Source organism: Pristis pectinata, chromosome 2 (genome assembly GCF_009764475.1).
Source record: "Pristis pectinata isolate sPriPec2 chromosome 2, sPriPec2.1.pri, whole genome shotgun sequence".
In the NCBI taxonomy this organism is placed as follows: domain Eukaryota; kingdom Metazoa; phylum Chordata; class Chondrichthyes; order Rhinopristiformes; family Pristidae; genus Pristis; species Pristis pectinata.
This window is the reverse complement of record NC_067406.1, coordinates 28,770,904-28,794,319: the sequence shown is the minus strand read 5'-3', so window position 1 is coordinate 28,794,319 and position 23,416 is coordinate 28,770,904. Positions and strand designations below refer to the sequence as shown.

The 23,416-nt window shown below is 41.7% G+C and overlaps 1 protein-coding gene across 1 annotated transcript in view; it reads right to left on the bottom strand.

Moving 5' to 3' along the window:
• The window catches only part of rab27b (RAB27B, member RAS oncogene family), a 75,586-nt gene extending 54,552 nt beyond the window's left edge, over positions 1-21,034 (bottom strand). The window contains exon 1 of the mRNA XM_052010190.1: positions 20,896-21,034. The gene's annotated coding sequence lies outside the window, so the exon portion shown is untranslated. The remainder of the gene's footprint in view (positions 1-20,895) is intronic.
• Between the last annotated feature and the right edge of the window lie 2,382 nt (positions 21,035-23,416).

Below are 23,416 nucleotides of genomic sequence, written 5' to 3'. Positions count from 1 at the left end.
ATGTTAAATGCTGTAAAAATTCTAAATTTTAAAATCTGAATCCAACTTTCTACTTTTAACAAAGCAACCAAAGAGTTGCAAGGAATAAGATCCCCATTTAACTATTTTAATGCAGCCATATGCCCCAGATTCTGTCTCCAATTTAGGTCAGCTGCAGCCAACCATGTTTCCCTAGCCTAAGGAAATATGGCAGCTTAAAAAGAGGCAATGAGTGCCATGTGGAAGAGGAGAGTGCCATTCCAACTTGCTTACAGGACAAAGAGGAGAAGGTTTGCTTCCCCCACATCACCAATCTAATCTATTTCCTGCACATAAGCAAAGCACCAACCATGCCAGCTGGCTCTTCCAACTAGTGGTCAAAACTACATTGCAGTCAGGACCTCCATCCACTGCAGCACCCTTTAGAAATTGCCCTTGTTATTAACAGCTTAGGTCAATGACCTTTCATCAGAACTTCTGTAATTTAGACTTGTCACAGTTTTTAATCAATTATTGAGGTATAATCTAATAGTCTGCTTGGATATTGTGGATATGACAATCATGGTTGTGAATTCCAATTTTCCACCATTTCTACATGGCCAAAAATATGTCCAAAGTAAGCCATAATTGCCCTTTACACACCCCCAATGGTGATATACTTTTTGGGTCAATGTACATCTCAAAATCTATTTGGCAAATATGTTTTTAATCAGCTTGCACAATATATTAAATTAATGATATATTGTTCTAAGTTATGCTCACTGGAAGGTCATTCTCTAACTAGGCCATATTTTTTCTATTATTTCATACAATTTAGTTTTATCAGTTCTCAATCCTTTCCTCCCCATTAAGTTCCCCATGTCTTTCATCACAAATGAGTCTTATATAGAGAGTCAGTGCTAAACTTTTTCTACATTCAATATATCCTGCCTATATTAAGGCTATGATCTCGATTGTACTTGTTTAATTACAGCATCTTTCCTTGAGTTTATGAGGCCCTGTATTTGATTAGGCCTCTGTAACCTATCAGCTACCTAAAAATGGCTTATGGACCTTGTTGAGTTTAAGATTATCTTTCTGTTATGTGATTGTTATGTTGTATTATTTTCTCCATGATATGAAAGCCATGTATTTCCCCTACCAGACCTGCACCTTTCCTCAATTTTACGATGAGCCCCTGTGGTTAATTAAACTTCCTTAACCTATCAACAACCTAAGAATGGCTTATGAACCTTGTAGAGTTTTAGATTCTCGCTCTTTTTGTGATTATGTTCGATTATTGTATCTGCTTTATGAACACCATGTATTTCCCTTTTAAGGTCAATGTGTTTATTTCCCTTTTTATAGGTCTCCCTTATTTATCAAACATTTACTTAACAAATCTTTAATACAACAAATGATTTTATTTAATTTATTTTTTCGCTTAACAAAGGGTTTGTTCACTACAACAAAGGATGGGCAAGACACTTGGAGACCATTTTTTATATACAGATCCATGAAAACCAGTGACATTTAGTGGTCTCTTTGATCGGGTTACTGGGAAGGAGTCTGTGAAATAAACAAGCTATTAAATTTGGAATACTCTTGAGCACCCTGCTCTTCCATCTGGCAGCAATGGCTATTGGGCGAATGACCTTCTGCTTCAGCTCGACAAAACAAGTGTGGTTTGCTTCTGATTTACTGCATCCTTACTGGGAGCAAATTGACTAACATCTGGCTTCTTTTCTTACCATTCACAGTCTGTTTGATCTCGCATCTCTAAACTAGCTTGAGACAGAAATATTGGAAAAGATGAAAAGAAATAAAAACTGTCAATGGAGAAAAAAACAGTGCCTGCAGATGGTGCAGGAGGTAAGGACAAGCAGAAAGTTTAAGGCAAAGAGATAGATTTATGCGTTCCGAAATCAATATATAATTGAGGTTGAGGAAGGTCAGGTTGCCCTCAGATCATTTTGCAAGACAGCAGACATTTGCAGTCACTTGCCATTTATGCAAAGCAGTGTCTTGGCGCTGGTGAGAAGACTATTAGAACAGTTAAGTACAAAGATGACAAAGATGGCTGTAGTGAGTTGTGACAGGAGTGAAGGCAGATGATGATGAGTGAAAGAGGACAGTCCTGGAGGTAGGTGCAGAGATTCAAGCTCGATCCACAGGCCTCACACATTGCCTTGGAGGGAGAGGGAGTCAGGCGGTAGGCACAGGATTTTGGCAGAGGGCAAACATAATGGAAGCACCTTGTACATACTAGTTTGAAGAAAGATATTCCTCATCAGTGACATAATGTCAGATAAGTACCTAAGGGGACAGAAAAGAAATGGCTATGGAAGCCAAAGGAGAAGAAAATGAAAGGTAGTGATGACAACTCCTGTCTGATGAGAAAATGTAGATGGGCTAGAGCAGTTGGAATTGGTTTATTATTGTCACTTGTACAGTGAAAAACTTGTCTTGCATACCGTTCATACAGATCAATTCATTACACAGTGCATTGAGGTGGTACAAGATAAAACAAAACCAGAATGCAGAGTAAAGTGTCACAGCTACAGAGAAAGTTCAGTACAGGTAGACAATAGGGTGCAAGGGCATAACAAGGTAGATTGTGAGGTCAAGAGTCCATCTTAACGTACTAGGGAACTGTTCAATAGTCTTATAACAGCAGAGTAGAAGCTGTCCTTGAGCCTGGTGGTACGTGCTTTCAGACTTTTGTATCTTCTGCCTGATGAAAGAGTGGAGAAGAGAGAATGTCTGCAGTGGGTGGGGTCTTTGATTATGCTGGCTGCTTTAACGAGGCAGCGAAGAAGTACAGACAGAGTCCATGGAGGGGAGGCTAGTTTCCATGATGTGTTGGGCTGTGTCCAGAACTCTCTGCAGTTTCTTGCGGTCCTGGGCAGAGCAGTTGCCATACCAAGCTGTCATGCATCTAGATAGGATGCTTTCTATGGTGCATCAATAAAAGTTGGTGAGTGTCCAGGGGGACACATCAAATTCCTGAGGAAGTAGAGGCGCTGGTGAGCTTTCTTGGCCTTGGCGTCTACATGGTTGGACCAGGACAGGCTATTGGTGATGTTCACTCCTTGGAACTTGAAGCTCTCAACCCTCTCGACTTCAGCACCGTTGATGTAGACAGGTATATGTGCACCAATAAGTGAGTGCGGCAATCTTTGAAAATATTTAATTCACTTTTCATGATCCAGGCATTACGGGCAAAGTCAGCATTCATTGCTCATCCCTATCTGTCCATGGGAAGGTGGTGAGCTGCTGATTTGAACCACTGCAGTTCTTCTTGTGAAGGTACTCCCATAGAGCTGTTGGGAGGGAGATCCATGATGTAGATGCAGCAATGATGAAGAATAGCAATATACTTCCAAGTCAACCTGGTCTGTGACTTGGAGGGGACCCTGCACGCAGTGGTGTTCCCATGTGTCTGCTCCCCTTGTCCTTCTTGTTCATAGAGGTTGTGAGTTTGAGAGGTGCTGTTGGAGTAGCAGGGTGACTAACTGTAGTGCATTTTGTAGATGGTACACGTTGTAGCCAGTGTGCACTGGTGGAGAAGCAGTGATGAAGTGGATGACTTCATAGGTTGATGAAGTGCTTCGAGAGGTTGGTCATGGCACACCTTAACTCCAGTCTCCCAGACAACCTCAACCCACTGCAATTCACCTACCACTGAAAAAGTGCAAGGCGGGCATCATCTCCCTGATCCCTCACTCATCACTGGAACATTTGGATAACAAAGACACCTACGTGTATTTATTGACTACAACTCAATGCCATAAATTCCAAATAAATTTATCTTCAAAGTTCTAGACCTAGGACTCAGCATCCTCCTCTGCAACTGGATCCTTGACATCCTGAACAACAGCCCGCAGTCAGTAAGGATAGGCAGCAACACCTCTGACACAATTATCCTCAACACTGGTGCCCTGCAAGGATGCGTCCTCAGACCCTTACTTTACTCCCTCTATCTACAAGTTCGCAGATGACACCACTGTAGTGGACCAGATCTCAAGAAACAACGAGACAGAGTACAGGAAGGAGATATAGAGCCCAGTGGCATGGTGTCAAGATAACAACCTCTTCCTCAATGTCAGCAAAACTGACTTCAGGAAGCAGGGTAGAGTACACACTCCTGTCTGTATCAATGACGCTGAGGTGGAGATGGTTGAGAGCTGCAAGTTCCTTGGTGCAAATATCACCAACAACTTGTCCTGGTCCAGCCACATAGATGCTATGGCCAAGAAAGCACACCACTGCCTCTACTTGCTCAGAATGCTAAGGAAATTCAGCATGTCCTCAATGACCCTCACCAATTTTAACAGATGCACCATAGAAAGCATCCTATCCGGATGCATCACAGCTTGGTATGGCAAATGCTCTGCCCAAGACTGCAAGAAATTGCAGAGAGTTGTGAACACAGCCCAGTCTATCATGAAAACCAACCTCCCCTCCATTGACTTTGTCTATGCTTCCCATAATCAAGGACACCTCCCAACCCAGTCATTCTCTCTTTTACCCCCTTCCATCAGGCAGAAGAACACATACTGCCAGGCACAAAAACAGCTTCTATCCTGCTCTCATAAGACTCTTGAACAGACCTCTTATATGAAATGATGAACTTTTGATCTCCCTCTCTACCTTGTCATGGCCCTTGCACTTTATTTGCCTGCCTGCACTACACTTTCTCTGTAGCTGTAACACTATATTCTGCATTCTGTTTTTATCTTCTTCCTTTTGTACAACCTTGATGTACATGTATGGAGTGATCTGTCTGGATGGCATGCAAACAAAAGCTTTTCACTGTGTCTCAGTACATGTGACAATAATAAAGCAATTACTAATTGATGGGAGTCAATCAATTTTGCATTGGATGATGTTTATTCATAGATTCAGAGTTATGCAGCATGGAAACAGGATCTTTGGCCTAACTCGTCCATGCTGACCAAGATACATACCTAATTACATTTGCCTGTGTTTGGCCCATATCCCTCTAAACTCTTCCTGTCTATGTACTTGTGCAAATGTTTTTTAAATTGTACCTGCCTCTAACACCTCCTCTGGGAGTTTGTTCCACATACCCACCATCCTCTATGTGGAAAAACTTGCCCATCATGACGCCTTTAAATCTTTCCTCTTGGGAAAAAGGACTGTGACTAACTACCCCACCTATGTCCATAATTTTATAAACCTATATGAGATCATCCCTCAGCCTCCTTCACTCCAGAGAAAACAGTCCAATCTCTCCTTATAACTCAAGCCACCCAGTCCAGGCAATATTCCTGTGAATCTTTTCTGTACCTTCTCTAGCTCAATCCCATCCTTCCTATAGAGTGGTGAACAGAACTGTACACAGTACTCCCAAGTGCTGTCTGGGTTTTGGTTATCCACTTCTCCAAGAAAGTGGAGAATATTGCATCACACTCCTGACCCAAGCCTTATTGATGGTGGAAAGGTTTTGGGGAGTCAGGAGAAAAAGTTACTTGCCATAGGATACCCAGCCTCTAACCTGTTCTCATAGCCACAGAATTTATGTGGCTGGTCCAGTTGAGTTTCTGGTCAGTAGTGACCCTCAGGACATTGATGATGGAGGACTCTGTGTTGGTAATGCCATTGAAGGTCAGGGGTAGGGGGTTTGGAATCTCTCGTTGGAAATAGCTATTCCCCAGAATTTTTCAATCCATGTCTGAATGTTGCTGCATGCAGGCATAGGCTGCCTCAATTGCTAATGAGTTGCAAATAGAATTGAACATTGTGCCATCATTAGTGAACATCCCCATTTCATACCTAATAATGGAAAAAAGGTCATTGATGAGACAGCTGAAGATTGTTGGGCTTCAAACATTGCCCCAGAAACTGCTGTACTGATGTCCTGAGGCTGGGAGGATTGACATCAAACAAGCATAACCAACTTCCTTAGTGTGAGGTATGACTCCAACCATGGGCATGTTTTCCCTTGATGCCCATTGAGCAGTTTTACTAGGGTACCTTAAAGTCACTCTCAGTGACTGTTGCTTTGATATTTAGGGCAGTCACTCTCACCTCACCTCTAGAATTCAATTGTTTGGGTCAAGGCTGCGATGAAGTCTGGAGCCAAGTGGTCCTAGTGAAAGCATTGGTGAGCAGGTTATTGGTGAGTAAATGCCACTTGACAGCACTGTCAATGACACATACCATCACTTTGCTTGGACAGTAGACTGATTGGATGGTAATTAACTGTGAACAGGATGTACCTGAGCAGTTTTCCACACTGTCAGGTCAATGTCAGAGTTGTAATTGTACTGGAACAGCTTGGCTAGAGGCACAGCTAGTTCTGGAGTATAGTCTTCAGTACTATTGCTCGATGTTGTCTGGTCCCAAGATGCCTTTGTTGTATCTGGTACACTCAAACTGGTTTCTGTGATAGTGGAGACCTCAAGGTGGAAGCAGAGATGGATCTGTATTTGATACCTCTGGTGAAGGGCGGCACAGTAGCGTAATGGTTAGTATAACGCTATTACAGCACCAGTGATCAGGGTTCAATTCCCGCCACTGTCTGTAAGGAGTTCTGTATGTTCTCTCCATGACTGTGTGGGTTTCCTCCAAGTGCTCTGGTTTCCTCCCGCATTCCAAAGACGTACAGGTTAGCAGGTTAACATGGGTGTAATTGGGCAGTGCGGGCTCGCTGGGCCGTAAGAGTCTGTTACCGTGCTGTATAAGTAAAGTTTTAAAGAATACGGTTGAGAATACTTTAGCACTCATGTCTTGGGCCCTGTTGTTGTTGAGAATGGGGATGTTTTTGGACCCACCTCCTCTCATTAGCTGTTTAATTGTCCACCACTATGCACAGATGCGGTGGGAATGCAGAGTTTTCGTCTGACTGATAGGTTGTGAGATGGCTTATTTCTGCCTAATGCATTTATATCATTGCTATTTAGTACATATGTCATCCTGTGTTCTCAAACATCCCACCTGAATCCCAATTCAAGGATGTGCTCAAAAGCTTCCTTGAAGAAGTTGAACATTCCCATTGATTCCTGGGAACCTCGGGTCTATGATCACTCACAGTGTAGAAGGACCATTTTCAGAATGTTATTGAGAACTTCAAGGTCAGGCATGGAAATTCACAAGAGCCCTGCATAACCAGTGGAAGGAGTGCATCACCTTCCAAACTACCCCTCCACCTGCCTGTCAGCCATCTCCTGCCCCGACAGTCGAAGAGTCTGCCTTTCTGTACTCCTCATTGAACAGGGTTAATCTCCTGGTTTGTTAATGATGTTAGACTGAGCAATGTGGTGGGCCATGTGGTTACATCTTGAGGAAATATGGACTTCTGATATTGGCCTCATCACCACTTTGCAACCTTCAAAACTGGAGTGGGAGCAAGTCATCCTCCATCTCGAGGGGTCATCTATGAAGAAGAGTTCTCTGTTGCAGATTCATTAGGCTGGTGCCTCACCTTTAGATATGCCTGATGCTGCTCCCAGCAAAGCTTTCTGTACTCCTCATTGAACAGGGTGGATCTCCTGGCTTGAGAATGATGTTAGACTGAGGAATGTGGTGGGCCATGTGGTTTCATCTGGAGGTAATATGGACTTCTGCTACAGATGGTCTCATGGATACCCAGTTTTGAGCCACCACATCCGTTCTGAGTCAATTGCATATCGTATGGTTGCTGCACAATGCGTCGGAGGATGACCTGACTGCAGAAATGGGACTTTGTCTCCAACTGCAGAGAGTTGTGGACATAGCCCAGTGCATCATGGAAACCACCATCCCCTCCATGGACTCTGTCTATACCTCTCACTTCCTAGGTGAAGCAGCCAGCATAATCAAAGATCCCACCCACCCAGGTCATTCTCTCTTCTCGCCTCTCCCATCAGGCAGAAGATACAGGAGCCTGAGGGCACATACCACCAGGCTCAAGGACAGCTTCTATCTCAGGGTGATAAGACTATTGAACGGTTTCCTTATATGATGAGATGGACTCTTGACCTCACAATCTACCTTGTTTGACCTTGCACCTTATTGTCTACCTGCAATACACTTCCCTGTAGCTGTGGCACTTTACTCTGCATTCTGTTATTATTTTTACCCTGTACTACCTCAATGCACTCTGTACTAACTCAATGTATCTGCACAATGTAATGAATTGATTTGTACGAATGGTATGCAAGACAAGTTTTTCACTGTACCTCGGTACAAGTGACAATAATAAACCTATACCAATACCAAAAGGTCTGTGCAGTGATCATTTCTACCAATGGACATATGCATCTGCTGCAAGCATATTGTGAGGATGAGCTTAAATTAATTCATCCCTCCTGTTACACAATAATGCCGACGCAGACTTCAGAACTCAGCCACCTCAATTAGTGGTGGTGCTACTGAGTCTCTCTTGGGAATGGAAACTGAAGACCCCACTGGAGTATATTCTCTGCTCTTGTTACTTTCAGTGCTTCTTCCAAATGTTATTCATCAAGGATGAGTACTGATTCATCAACTGAGAGAAGACTGTAGATAGGCATCAGGAGAAGGTTTCCTTGCCCATGTCTAAGCTGACACCTTAAGAGTTTATGGGGTCTGCAGACATGTTGAAAATTCCCAGGGCTATTCCATCACACCTGTTTCCACAGTGCCTCTGGTGGGTTAAGGGAGGGCAGGATATGCCCAGGGATTTTAAAGGTGTTTGGCATATTGTCTGCAAGGTGTGGCTCGATGAGTATGACAATGTAAGACAAGATAAGATATCTTTATTAGTCACATGTACGTCGAAACACACAGTAAAATGCCTCTTCTTTTGCGCAGTGTTCTGGGGCAGCCCACAAGTCTCGCCACGCTTCTGGCGCCAACATAGCATGCCCACAACTTCCTAACCCGTAAGCCTTTGGAATATGGGAGGAAACCAGAGCACCTGGAAGAAACCCACGCAGACACGGGGAGAATGTACAAGCTCCTTACAGACAGCGGCCAGGTCGCTGATGCTGTAATAGCGTTACGCTAACCGCTACACTACCGTGAATGTCAGGCTGTGGCTTGAGTAGTCTGTGGGACAGCACTCCCAATTCAGACTCCAGTCCCCAGATAGCTGTGAGAGACTCAGCTGGAATCGACTTTGACATGTCCAAATTCAGAGCCTTGGTCAGTATTATTCTTTCTCTGTTTGAATGCAGCAATAACGGCATAACTGGAAGGCATGCTAGGCCATTTCAGAGTGCACAAGAGTCAACCACATTGTTTGTCACAGGATGTGGATATTGTTGGCTGTGTAGAAATTGACAGCCTACTTGCAACTGGGCTCAAACTGAAAGGTTTGTTAGGCCATTGGAGAGGACAGTAGCTGTGTAGTCTTGTCGGCTGGCCAGATAAGACAACACCTATTTTTTTCCCTAAGGGCATTAGTGAAACAAGCATACTCTTTGTCACTTGTTCATTCATTGGTCACAGAATTGTCCCTGAAATGAGGCAGCCTCATTGGCATGTCCAGATTTCCATACAGGCCAGGCCAGTTGAGGACGGTAGATTTTCTTCAAATGTGAGAAAGGTGGGCTTTTCAACAGTCTCGTAACTGCATCTAGCTTTGATTTCAGATTTATTTGATTACTTGAATTAAATTCCATAGCTGCTATAGTGGGATTTAAACACTTGTCTCAATGGACCAATGGCCCTTACATCTAGCTGAGTCCAGTACCTTAACATTATGTTATCGTTCCTGTAATACAATCCAGTGGTTTCATGATCACCATTATTGATGATAGTTTCTCTTTTTGATTTATTGGTGGTATTCAAACACATAGCTCCAAATCAACAGTCAAGCCTCTGAATACCAGTCCGGTATTTTAACCACTTGGCTACCATGGAATTTGGCTGTTATGAGATTAGGAAGTTCTCAAATGCAAAATGTTATTACCTTCCTTCATCAAAAATCCTGCTGCCTCTTCATGGGAGACTAAAAGTGGATACAGAATAGAAACAATGGTCAGGAGAAGACCTTTCAGATCCCTAAGCCAGTTATGAAACTTTTTTTAAATCAGTTGAATTTTTTTGAATCAGACTGAATCATAACACCAAAAACCACATTGGTTCCTTAACCCTGATATTTTTTGCCTGCCCAGGATGTAGAATCCCAAATGGGGTCTAGCTACAAGTTCATATAACTGTAACAAATGATCTAAAAAGAAAGGAACCAAATTAAAATTAGGAAGACTTTGAAGTCTGTCAAAAATAATTATTTATCCCTGGTTTAGGTTTATAGACAAATAAGGTCAGACAATATATCTTATCCACAGTGCCACATGAATAAATGCATGTTATAGAATGCGTCATAAGATCAGCATGCAAAACGCGATTACAGGCTGGGTGGTGCATGTGACTCACTGTCAAAGGAATTGGGAGTTCTCAGAATATTTGGTTTTAAACAAGAAGTTTATGAGAAATCAAGGTGCAATCTAAGTTTTCCAAGAAAAATCTGCACAAAATTCAAACTCCTAGCAAACTGAATTGGATTTGTTGTGTGGAGTCACTCAATTCTGTCTGTGCATGTGCTATCCAAGTATTCACAGAGTTATCCACATAATGCAAATACTGTGCAATTCTATTTGTATCTTGACATTTTACAGTTGACAAAACGTCGTGAGATAGCATTGCTGCAGGAATTCTGCCGATCTCTTGGTGTTAATTTGACAGGAATTTGGAAGAATCCCCAGAAAAACAGCATATATTTATTCCTGCTCCTTTTTAAGGAGGTTTTATTATTTTCATCTTTACAGCAGAAAATAAGGAGAACAAATTACTGGTGAGAAAATGTGACTGTGCAGCAATTAGACCTTCAGACAGTTTCAGTCAATGCCTTTATTCAGCAATCTGAAAGGTATAAAGCAATAAAATGTTCAAGCTTATTTGCTTTTTGGGCACCAGCAATGTCTAGGTAAACTGGTCAAACCCTGTAATGTGCAGCACAATAAAGGAGGTGGGTGGGGCTTAAGACATTCCAGGGTGTTTCCAACAGTAGTCAAGTGGTGGGAGGATAAAGGAGGTTGAATTAAGGTAAGATTTCTTTATTAGTCACATGTACATTGAAACACACAGTGAAATGTATCTTTGTGTGGAATGTTCTGGGGACAGCCCGCAAGTGTCACAACGCTTCTGGTGCCAACATAGCATGCCCACAACTTCCTAACCTGTACGCCTTTGGAATGTGAGAGGAAACTGCAGCACCTGAAGGAAACCCACGCAGTCACATCTAATATGATCAATGCTTAAATCCAACACTGACTGAAATGTAAGAGCTTTACAACACTAACACATGCTCCTGTTAAATTTGGCATCATGCTGAGAGCTCTGTGCCACCAAATTTACCCTGATACCTGAATGGCTTGCAGGTGACCCATGCCTTTGTAGTTGGGCTGAACCCACAAGCTTCTGACCCAGAGGTGAAAGTGCTATCAATCGAGAGGGAGCTGATACATCGGTCAACTTGTTGTCATAGAAATCAATTAACAATTGCTACCTTTCAGTGCAATTAAAATAAGACATTACCATAAAGTAATAATCCAGATATTGAACCCTACACTTGACAATTTGGGGTTTTATTTAGATTTAGGGAGAGATATAAAATAAGTTGCTGATAACTATGGAGATATAAGGGACTGCAATTGCAGGAATCTGTAGCAAAACACCGAGCTGCTGAAGGAACTCAGCGGGTCAGGTAGCATCTGTGGAGGGAATGGACAGTCAATGTTTCAGGTTGGGTCGCTTCATCTGGACTGGATCCCAGCAGCTCATTTTTATTTGCTTTTGACGATAATATTTTCTTAGTGCTCAGGATAAAGGGCCTTTCATACCTTAGCAGTTATGGAGTTAAAGTTTAAAGTCTACTGACTTTAGAGTGGCTGTTTGCAAATTCTGTTTCTCAGCCATCAGATAGGCAACTGCTGGGTTTTAAATAATCTATTTTTCTAAACCACTGTAATTTTTTCTGTTGTATACTTTGGAATTACCTTTAATACTTTCAAAATATCTGACATTCCACATTGTCAGGTTAATTGTTGGAATGTCTTGTTTAAAATGTTGCTTTGGTTCTTGTCAAGCAACCCTAAATTTGCATAAAATGCTGAAGCTTCAAAGAATTCAGAAAATAAAAACAATGCCCTATTGAGTGCAACCTTCAGTAGCCAATCATGTGTAAACATATGTACATATCGCCGTTCACAGTTAAGCTGGTCACACCAATCTTCTGATACAACACAATGAGTCAGAAAGTTGGATGGGGGATGAGTTGGATGGGGGAAGGAATTTCTTAAACTCATTGTTGATAAAATGTTTGGGAAAGGAAAACTGATTCCATGTGAACATAATGTAAATACTGTAAGCAAATATGCTTGATACAATGAATGAAGGTAAAGTGAACCCAACATTACAGGGTGGGGGGAGGGGAGGGAGAGGGTTTATATTCGAGGAAATGGTCTGTATTGTGATTTTCCATAATGCGAGATTGCATCATCTGCGCACACATCAAGATATGCGAGTTGTTAAAAAAATTTGTGTTTATTTATATACTTATTTTTCCTCATGAATTCCGCGAGAGCCAATATTTTTCTGTATCTCAACTTCTTGGGTAATGATTTGTGAATTCTGTAAGGGCAAATTTCCATTACCCAATGGCCATAATGCAGGGCTCGCCTATATTTTACAATTGTAAATTTATATGTATATTTCAGGGGAAAAAATGGATTAATATTAGGAGCAATAGTAACTGGCTCATCCTATGGGATTCATTCTTTCAATAATAATTTAATGTAACAGCATAGGGACAGGCTGTTTGGTCTGTCATGCGTATTCTGATGTCTTCATCTTCATGAACCACCAAGTTGCAATCCTACTCCTGATCAACTTACATGCTTTCTTGTACTCCCTTCTAAACCTGATTTCAAAGAATTTTATGGACACCAGTTCAACAGTCATCTATTCCATAGAATTCCAGATTAGAAATGGTCTATCTGAAGACAATGCCCTTGATATACTGGTGCAAAGGACAATGTTTATATATATAGAGCTATACAGTATGGACTACCTCACGAATATGCTTCCCTCTTGGGGTGTGAGGCAAGCTGGGAAGGTTGGCTACATCAAAGATTACACGGAACCTGTGAGGCTTTTTTGATACTAAGGTAACTCAGACGGTTCATGAAAAAATAAATTAAAATATACTTGGTGCTTTAGCTGATCCCAGATGTAAGGTTGCTAGAGTTCTTTGTGAATCCCCAGCCAGACCTGATTCCTCAAACAGAGTGGCCTGTGACATCATCAGGTCTTCATCAAGAGGGGATTGTATTTTGCTGAGTGTGAGCAATTGGAGCTTCCATTCAGAAGTGGAATCTCTGGCCTACACAACAGACTTTATCACAAAGTGATCAGTAAGTTACTGCATCATTCATAAAGCCTGCAAATTGTTTCTGGATCCTATTTGACTGTGAAGGCCTAATGCAGAGGGGCCTGGACATAGGCAGTGGGCTACAGCTGCTCCATGAATGTGGCTACTATTTCCAAGAATCTGAGCACACATGGTCTGCTTCAATCAGTCATGCAAGAGAAACTTGCACGACAAATGTGAGACCTGCTTTGGCTGTACTTAAAGAGGTCTGAGCCCATGGAGTCTGGTACTGGGAACAGGATGCAAGTAGGTACCCTTCTAAGTTAAGAACTTATCACTCACTGCTGGTCTCCCACATGCTCCCACCACAAGCTAAGTGTGAGCAAATGGAGCATCCATTCAGAAGCTCCCAACCCCCACTCCATTCCACATTGACATACCCAACCCCTGATAGTTTTGATCTCCACATTGACAGCCCCCCCCCCCCGATATCCCTTATCCCAACTCATCCAGTTCTCGAAGTCCTAATGTCTGCACTTCCCTTCACCACCTGACACCTTGACACTCCTCACGTTTCCATCATGGCCTTGAGGCACTCCACTCCCCCCACCTGTGATCTTCCTCCTCTCATTCTTCAATGGCAGAGTGAATTAAGCAATGGCTTTTGTGCCCTTTAAACGTAAAAGCCTTGCCTGGTGAGCACAATAACCTTGGTTCTCCTGTGTAACAGAATTTTGTAGCAAAAGGCCTTTACATAAAACATTTACTGGCTGACCAGCCACCAGCCACTTAACACTCCTTTTCTGCTATGAAAGAGGCAGGGAATAGCTCAACCACTCAGCAAAGCAATTTGAGGGTTTTACAATCAGAAGGTCCTGTGCTGCATGTCAGAGACTTCTCCTGGAGGAACATCTCACCTGAGAGATCTGCTCAAGTTATGAGCAGGTTTAGCTGGTAGGTCAGCAATGAATAACAGTGCAAGCTACTCTGAGAAAACTCTGAGCTAAACAGTTTTTCAATTATGGCAATTGAGAGATAAATATTGTCCACAGTACAATGGGGTCCTTTATATTTTCCTGAGGGCCTCAGCATAAGGTCTCATCTGAAAGCTAGCCCCTCCTCAGAGCTACAAAAGTGCTTGACCTTTGTTCTTCTCCTCAAGTTTTAAAACTGGGATTTAAATGACCCATTGCTGGTCCTGAGCCTTCTAACTCAGAAGGAATAGAGTATTACGACTGATTCACAGCTCATACCACAGGTTAACCATTTTCAAATTTAGGTAAAACAAAATCTCATCCTTGTGAATCTATACTGCAGCTTTTCCATTCCCTCCACACCTTTCCTCAAATGAAGAGCCTTGAAGTGGGTGCAATGTGTACCCTATTGTAAAGCAGATGACTTCACAACCTAGCTCCTTCCCTGATACACTAATGCATTGTTGTTTCAAAAAAAATAGTAGGGTGACAATATTGAATTTAAAATTAAGCTGCTGAAAGCAACATTCTGACCTGAAGGTGTGAGTGTTGATAAATACTCATATCCATTCTATGTCATCATGCGTTGTGAGATTTGATTCACCCCACACTCATTCATCCCACTTTATGACTTACAACAATGGATGGTTCATAACAAATGTCATCAATTCTGATCAACTTGCCACTGAACGATGAAAAGATAGTTGCCTAGGAACTCTGGTGCACCCAAATATGTGTGCTGGATGGTTGCTGTAGCAACACCAATGACTTTCTTGGTTATAGGCCACTGCTACAAACCTCACTATTGCCTAAGGCCTCTGCACATTTTCTTATTTCCAATGTGCCATTCAGGATTAAGCCTGGGTCCATGGACATGGCAGGGAGAGAGCAATAGTGGGCACAGGCCATGAACTGGGGCCTGGGGTCAGGCTGGTTCACAGTTGAGTGGTGGGGTGGTAGTAGTTAGTGAGGATTTATGTCTGGAAATGAATCAAGGTGGTAGAGGGAAATAAGGGTGGTGATCAGAGAGCTTGCTCAGCTTCTGAGCCGGGGTCAGGATACGAGCCAATAACATCAGTCCTGATACAGGGTCTTGCCCTGAAATGTCGACTATCCCTTTGCCTCCACAGGTGCTATCAACCTGCTGAGTTCTTCCAGCAGTTTAATTTTAGCTCCAGACCATAGTATCTTCAGTCTCTCGTGTCCTATCACCCGGTAGCACTCACATCTACTGTGATGAAGTGCTTTGAGAGGTTGGTTATGGCTAGAATTAACTCCTGCCTGAGCAAGGACCTGGACTCGCTTCAACTTGCCTACCGCCACAACAGGTCTACAGCAGACACAATCTCACTGGCTCTCCACTCTGCTTTGGAACACCTAGATAGTGCAAGACATACATCAGGGCTGCTGTTTATTGATTACAGCTCGGCATTCAACACCATCACTCCTCAGTATTAATAACCAAGCTTCAAGACCTGAGCCTCTGTACCTCCCTCTGCAACTGGATCCTCGACTTCCTTATAAGGAGACCACAGTCAGTGCAGATCGGTAATAACATCTCCTCCTCGCCGACAATCAACACAAGCGGACCTCAAGGATGCGTGTTTAGCCCACTGCTTACTCTATCTACACTCATGACTGTGTGGCTAAGCACAGCTCAAACACCATCTATAAATTCACTGATGAGCCATTGCTGTTGGTAGAATCTCAGATAGTGATGAGGTGGTGTACAGGAGTGAGATAGGTCGGCTGGTTGAATGGTGTCGCAACAACAACCTCGCACTCTATGTCAGCAGACCAAGGAACTGATTGTGGACTTCAGGAAGGGGAAGTCAAGGAGAACACACACCAGTCCTTCATTGAGGGGTCAGTTGGTGGAAAGAGTGAGCAGCTTCAAGTTCTGGTTGTCAACATCTCAGGGGATCTATCCTGAGCCCAACACATTGATGCAATCACAAAGAAGGCACACCAACAGCTCGACTTCATTAGGAGTTTGAGGAGATTTGGTATGTCACCAAAGACTCTTACAAATTTCTATCGATGTATGGTGGAGAGCATTCTGACTGGTTGCATCTCAGCCTGGTATGGAGCCTCCAGTGGACAGGATTGCAACAGCTGCAGACGGTTTATAGACTCAGCCAGCTCCATCACTGGTACAACTCTCCCCACCATCAAGGACATCTTCAAGAGGCAGTGCCACAAGAAGGCGGCATTAGATTTATTATCACTGACATATGATGTGAAATTTGTTGTTTTGTGGCAGCAGTATGGTGCAAAGACATAAAAATCTATAAATTACAAAAATAAATAAATAGTGCAAAAAAAGAAAGGAATAATGAGGTGGTGCTCATGGATTCACGGATCATTCAGAAATCTGACGGTGGAGGGGGAAGAAGCTGTTCCTGAATCACTCTTCTCATTACTACCATCAGGGAAGAGGTACAGGAGCCTGAAGACCCAAACTCAACGATTCAGGAACAGCTTTTCCTCTCCGCCTTCAGATTTCTGAATGATCCGTGAATCCATGAACACATCATTCCTTTTTTCTTGCACTATTTATTTTTTTGCAATTTATAGATTTTTATGTCTTTGCACTGTCCTGCTGCTGCAAAACAACAAATTTCACATCATATGTCAGTGATAATAGATCTGATTCTGATTCTCTGTTACAATCTTATTGAAAGTTGGAGCAGGTGCTGGGGGATCAGTGGCTTACTCATGCTTCTATTTCTTGTGGTTTTCGTTCACCTGCTCTGGCCTATGTCCGAACAGTATTTCCATAGCAATGTGACATGGAGCCTTTGAAATGGTCCAGAAAATCACAGTTCAGAGCAGTTAAGATAGACAATAATGCTGGGCCCTGCCTGTAATCAATTCATAGGAGAATACTAAGACAGAGTCTGCCTCATGAGTGAAAATGTAAACCACTCATCATATCTCTTTACAGCTTGTTGATAAGATTTTAAGCAATGCAATTGAGAACTAAGCTAGTTACTTCCAAGTTTGTAAAAAGGAAAGCACTGTATCACTTCATGTTGGCAACTAACAAGTATGCAACAATACTTCAGCTGAGTCGTTGTAAAGTATTATAGCCAGAGTTAATCCTTTCCTAAATGTGAAGTATTTGCTTTTCCATTACAGTTTTTTCTCTTTAATTAAGAAAATTAGTGGAAAGAATTCCAGAAAAATATTTGCCTTTAAAATGCTGGTTCTGGTTCCCACTGTAACCAAAAAGAATATGTTGTTGAGCTTTGGTATATATTACAAAAAATCCAATACCAACTCACACTCATCTTTCGTATTGGACCAGTATTTGTGGTTGTAATGATGGCAGAAATATTAGTGTTCACCAGCATTAGTGTGGATAATCGTTAGTAGCATCAGACTTCTGCACCAATGCAGTGAAACATAACTCCAGAAGTTGCTACTGGTGTTGGTATGATTTGAAAGATGTGAAAATGGTGTGGCCAAAGCACAGGGATTTTTAATGAATGATGGGATCCAAGTATAACTTTTAAACGGTGCAATTTAAGGATTGTGAAAAGAACTGTCAAGGGATTGAGAAAACCAATCTGTCTCATTTCTCTCCCTCAATCCACCTTTCCTCCTCATTTTATTTTCCACTCTGTTCTTGATCTGACTCCAATTCGTCTTCTCTATCACTTCAATCTTCCTTTCAACATTCTTTGAATTTCATTGCTTAAAGCTCGTACCATTTGTCTGACCATTAGATAAAATACTTTTCTCCTCTGGTCATGCTATTATCTGCTTACACTTCGAACACGTTACAAAGAAAAAAAATAGTTTATGCTGATAGGAACAGCAAAAAATTTAACTATCAGATATAAGCCCAAGATCCATCAAGATCTGGTTGGATGTTGAATGACTGAGTTACCCAGAAGCTGATTATCAAAAGAAAATTAGCACAATTCAAACTTACAGTTTAGATTACACACCACTTGCTAAAATGTGAAGTGAAAATCTATACAGAAATATCTTATCAGCCCCTCTCTCCCAAAACTGTGGCAGAATACATTTAGGGCCTGCACTTCTTGAGAAGGCTAGGACGGACTCTCGTCCATCAAAAATCAAAGATCTACCTTGAGTCAGTCAACATGATATATTCACTGTAGATGAATTAAATACTTGGTGTAAAAAATAAACACCATGTATGCAGACTTCTTTAAACTAAAAAAAAATCTTAAAGGCCTCAACTGAACTTCTCTATTTGTGCTGAAACAAGCTGGACCGAGTTGGTGGTTCAGTGGTGGTTTCACAGTTCAGCTCACTTGTATCTACACGCATACTCGGCCCAAATTTTAGACAATCTAGAATCAGCAGTGGAGTGATGACATGTTTGAAGAGAGGGACTTGCATGCTCAGCTTTACACCAGGGCTGGCTGGAGAATGGATGTTGACCCCATGAATGGAATTGCAACCCATGGGAAGAACAATGGGAAGATTCACAGTGAGATTTCATGATCTATGGGAAGATTCACAAGGATGTTGCCTGGACTGAAGGGCTTGAGTTATAAAGAGAGATTGGAGAGGCTGGGACTATTTTCCCTGGAACGAAGGAGACTGAGGGATGACCTTATAGAGGTTTATAAAATTATGCAGGACATAGATGGGGTCACAGACTTTTTCCTAGGGTAGGGGAGTCTAAAAATAGAAGGCTTAGGTTTACGGTGAAAGGGGAAAGATTTAAAGGGGACCTGAAGGACAAGTTTTTCACACAGAGGGTAGTGGGTATATGGAATGAGCTGCCAGAGGAGGTGGTAGAGGCAGGTACAATTTAAAAGACATTTGGGCAGGTACATGGATAGGAAAGTTTTAGAGGGATATGGGCCAATTGCAGAAAATGGGATTAGTTTAGATAGGCATCTTGGTTGGCATGGACAAGTTACTCTGAAAGGCCTGTTTCCCTACTGTATAACTCTATGACTCAATGAATCTAAAACTGAGTGTTGTTGAGTTATTTCACTTTATTTTACTGTCTTAAATTACATAACAAATATAAGTAGGTCAGTTGACTCCTTGTGCCTGCTCTACCAATCAATAAGATCATGGCTGATCTATAACCTCAGTGCCATTTACCTACATGAGTTCCATATTGCTCAGTTGTTTTAATAACTAAAAAAAATCAATCTGCCTTGAATATACTCAGTGACTGAACATCCACAGCCCATTGATCAGAGGCATTTAAAAACAAATCGAAAGCCTTTGAGTGCAGTGAGGCTGCAGAGAGTCAACTTGCTCAGCATCCGGAGAAGTCATGTGCAGGTGGCAAATCCCAGTGGGATCCTGCCCTTATAAACTTATCTTCATTCATCAAGTACAAATCTCACTCAAAACTCATTAACAGGAACACTGGTATCTGCAGTACCTGTTTCCACTCCAGATGGCATTGTTCAGAAACATATTGCTCAATATGCTCTCTGAAATTGTTTATCAACTGCTGGGTTTGTTCAGCAACATTCAAGTACTCAGTAAAACAGTTCTAAATAATATTGTATAACTTTTAGCCCTTGAATTGTCTTTTGTATTGTTTACTTTCTTCAATATTGGCCTCAGTTTTCCCCAAAGACGAAGCCAAACCTTAATATCCTCTGACCACATTTGGCTTTACAACTCGGATGCACGTGGTGTAGCTAATTTCAATGTATAAATTCTGCTGTTAGTGCAATTCAGGTATTCACAGCTGAGACCAACACATCCATCTAACAGCTAATATACTTCTAGCTCATAATAAGCTGGTACTTCCTTCCAGCAATGCTGTAAGATCCTTTGACAATATCTTCTGCACCCATGACCTCCAGTGCCTAAAATGATACAGGAAAAAAATCCACTCTACGTCCCACTCCAAGTCATACACCATTCAGAATCATAAAGATATTATTGTTCATTCTTGGGTATGAATCCTGGAACTCCCTCCACCAGAAATAAGTCCTGTAGAGGAATAGATTTTTGTTTTACCTTCCAGCTGACAGAAAAGAAAAAACATAAAGGGAACCAAACTGGTTTATTAATATCCTTTAGGGTAGGAAGCCCACTGAACCTGACAATATGTTACTTGAGGCTGGGACCATTCCGAATAACCCTTCACTGCCCTTTGAAGGGATCTCCTGAGCCAGTCAGTTGTATCAAGCTGCTGAAACAGGATGGAGGCAGAAGGGGACAGACAATAAATGTAGGCCTTTAGAACTTTTTGTGAGATTCCCAAACAACTACTTTCAAGAAGAAGATGGTTGACTGACATGGAGAGAACTGTTTTTACCCTGTATTACCTCAATGCACGGTGTAATGAATTAATCTGTATGAATGATATGCAAGACAAGTTTTTCAATGTACCTCAGTATAAGTGACAATAATAAACCAATATCAATACCAAAATCCAACCTTGGTATTGTCATGCTGAAGCACTCAAAACAGCAAAGGTTCTGAAAATTGGTTTGGAGTTTGACTAGAAGACAAAACTACACTAATTAAGAGCTTTACAAGTACATGCAGCTGATTAACATGCTGAATTGTTTGACCTCAGATAACAAATCAACTGTTATCAGCAACTGTCAATAATGTACAAAGCTTAAGGTAACTTACTGTCACAGATGTAAAATTGACCGTCAACATCTAAATGTTGATTACCGAGTCCAGGTCAACACGGTGTTGAGCATTCAATCAGAACTAATGAAATATGAGCCATTCAAGAAAGATGACTCCCGTCAAGGCACACTCCCACTAGATTTCCAATCAACTGTAAGGCAGCCTCTTTTTCAAATCAACAGTTACATACAGGAAACTCCAGTTTGCAGCAAAAGATCTTATCACCTTCTGGTTCTGTTTCAATGTGGCAAAACATAATGCAAGTACAAATACGGCCATAATATAATTGGGTATTTGTTTGAATTGGCAGCATCAAGTAGACAAAAAAGCCATGTACCCTCATCACCACAAAACTAAGAAATAACATTACCACATCCAATTTCATACACACCAACTCACTGGGTAAACTCCAACTACAAATATTTGAACTCGAACCTCGATAACTTGCATTGATTAGACCGTTAATTCCAAGATCTTGGAATGTTTTACCATATTTGGAAATGCACATAGCTCTCACCAGATAACTACATTTCCCTTCCAATTAATTACAATTGTTTTCAGTCTTAAGTCTTACTTTGAATGAGAATCAAATATTATTCATGATTCTTTTTTTAATTCAATTTCAGTACATGGGCATCACTGGCAAAGTTTGGTATTCCTTGTCCCTCCTTGATTTCCTTTTGCCTTTATCGTGGACCGAAGTAGTCTGAGTGATGAAGCTGCTATCATAATGCTGTAAGGGAGAGATTTCCAGGATTTTAACCCAGAAGGTAAATCCTTGTCCAACTCAGAACGGTAAATAGCTTGGAGATGAACTTCGAGGTGGTGGCATCCCATGCCTCTGCTTCCCTTGTCCTGTGGGAATTCATGAGTGTTGTCAAGGAAGCCATAGTGAGTTGATGCAGTGCATCCTGTAGATAGTGCATGTTGCAACCATGCTGCACACAAACATCAGAAACCAATCCAGTGTCTAAGGTTCATCCTCAGTCAGTGCTGCTGAACATGCCTTTTTGTGGTGCTGGTGTATTGTACACCACCTCTGAAATTCACTTCTCAAAGGGTCTCTGACCTGAAACATTAATTTTTCTGTAGACACTGCCTAAATTGCTGAATGTTTTCAGCATTTTCTGTTGGGATTTCAGATTTCCAGTTTCTGCAGTTTATTGATTTCCAAAATTCATTCCATAGAGATCAATTTTGGAGGCAGAGTACAACAAACCAATGTGACCATAAATATACAGCAGATAAAGCAGGACCAACCGAGAATGAAGTTCTCAGTCAAAAACAACTACTGGAGGAATTCAGCGGGTCAAGCAGCATCTGTGGGGGGAAAGGAATGCTCAACTTTTCAGGTCGAGACCCTGCTTCAGGACTGAGAGTGCAGAGGGAAGATAGCCAGTATAAAGAGATGGGGGGGGGGGGGGTGGGCAGGGAGAGGAATGATATAGAGGCTAGTAGATGATAAGTGGACTGAGGTGGGGTGAAGGACGATGGGCAGATAGAACCAGGTGGGGGTGGGGGAGGGTTGGAGTTGGGAGACAGAGGCTGGAGGGTAATAAGCAGGGACACAAAGGCTACAAGTGCTGGGATTCCAGAATCTGCAGTGTCTTGTGTCTTTATGAATTTCTCCGTGCCCATTCTTTGAAACAGTAGAGAAAATTCCACATAACTGCTAGCAATTTCAACCATATAAACAACTAGTAGCCAAACTGCGATACATTGCACATTCATAAGCTTCACATGTAAGCCCCACTCAATGAACATTATAAATTTATCTTACTCTTTTGCTTATTTCTCTTTAAGAATTAATGCAACATACAATTCCTATCTTTTGAGTCACTCATGATGGCATATATTCAGGACACTGTGTACGTGAAGCTATATTATAAAATGTGTATCTTTTGATGGCTACAAGATCAATTCTGAGACAATCCTTATACTATAAATGTAGAGGATCTTTCTTAGAGAGGCAATGTCTTCATGACAAACAGGAATAAGGAAGTGTTTCCCCAAGGAACTCTGATACTGCTACAGGTACAGTATTGTTAAAGAAACATGGAGACACAAGAGACTGCAGATACTGGAATCTGGAGCAACAAACAATCTGCTGGAGGAACTCAACAGGTCAAGCAGCATCTGTGGAGGCAAAGGAATTGTCAACATTCCAGGTTGAAACCCTACATCAGGACCACTCCTCTGATGCTGGGTTTCGACCTGAAACATTGTCAATTCCTTTCCCTCCACAAATGCTACTCAACCCACTGAATTCCTCCAGCAGATTGTTGGCTGTTAAAGAACTAACTTACTTTTTTAAACTTTATTACTGCAAAATACTATTAAACCATCATGATACCATTACCAAAAACAAACAGGTTTGAGTAACTGTAAGTCCATCAAAATCCTGATTTAGAACAGAATGAAGGTATTTTGGAAGAAATCTGGGAAATGATTAGTTGGAACCAAACATCATTTGTGTTCTGGCAGTAGGTTGCTTGGAAATTCCTATATACTTGTTGGG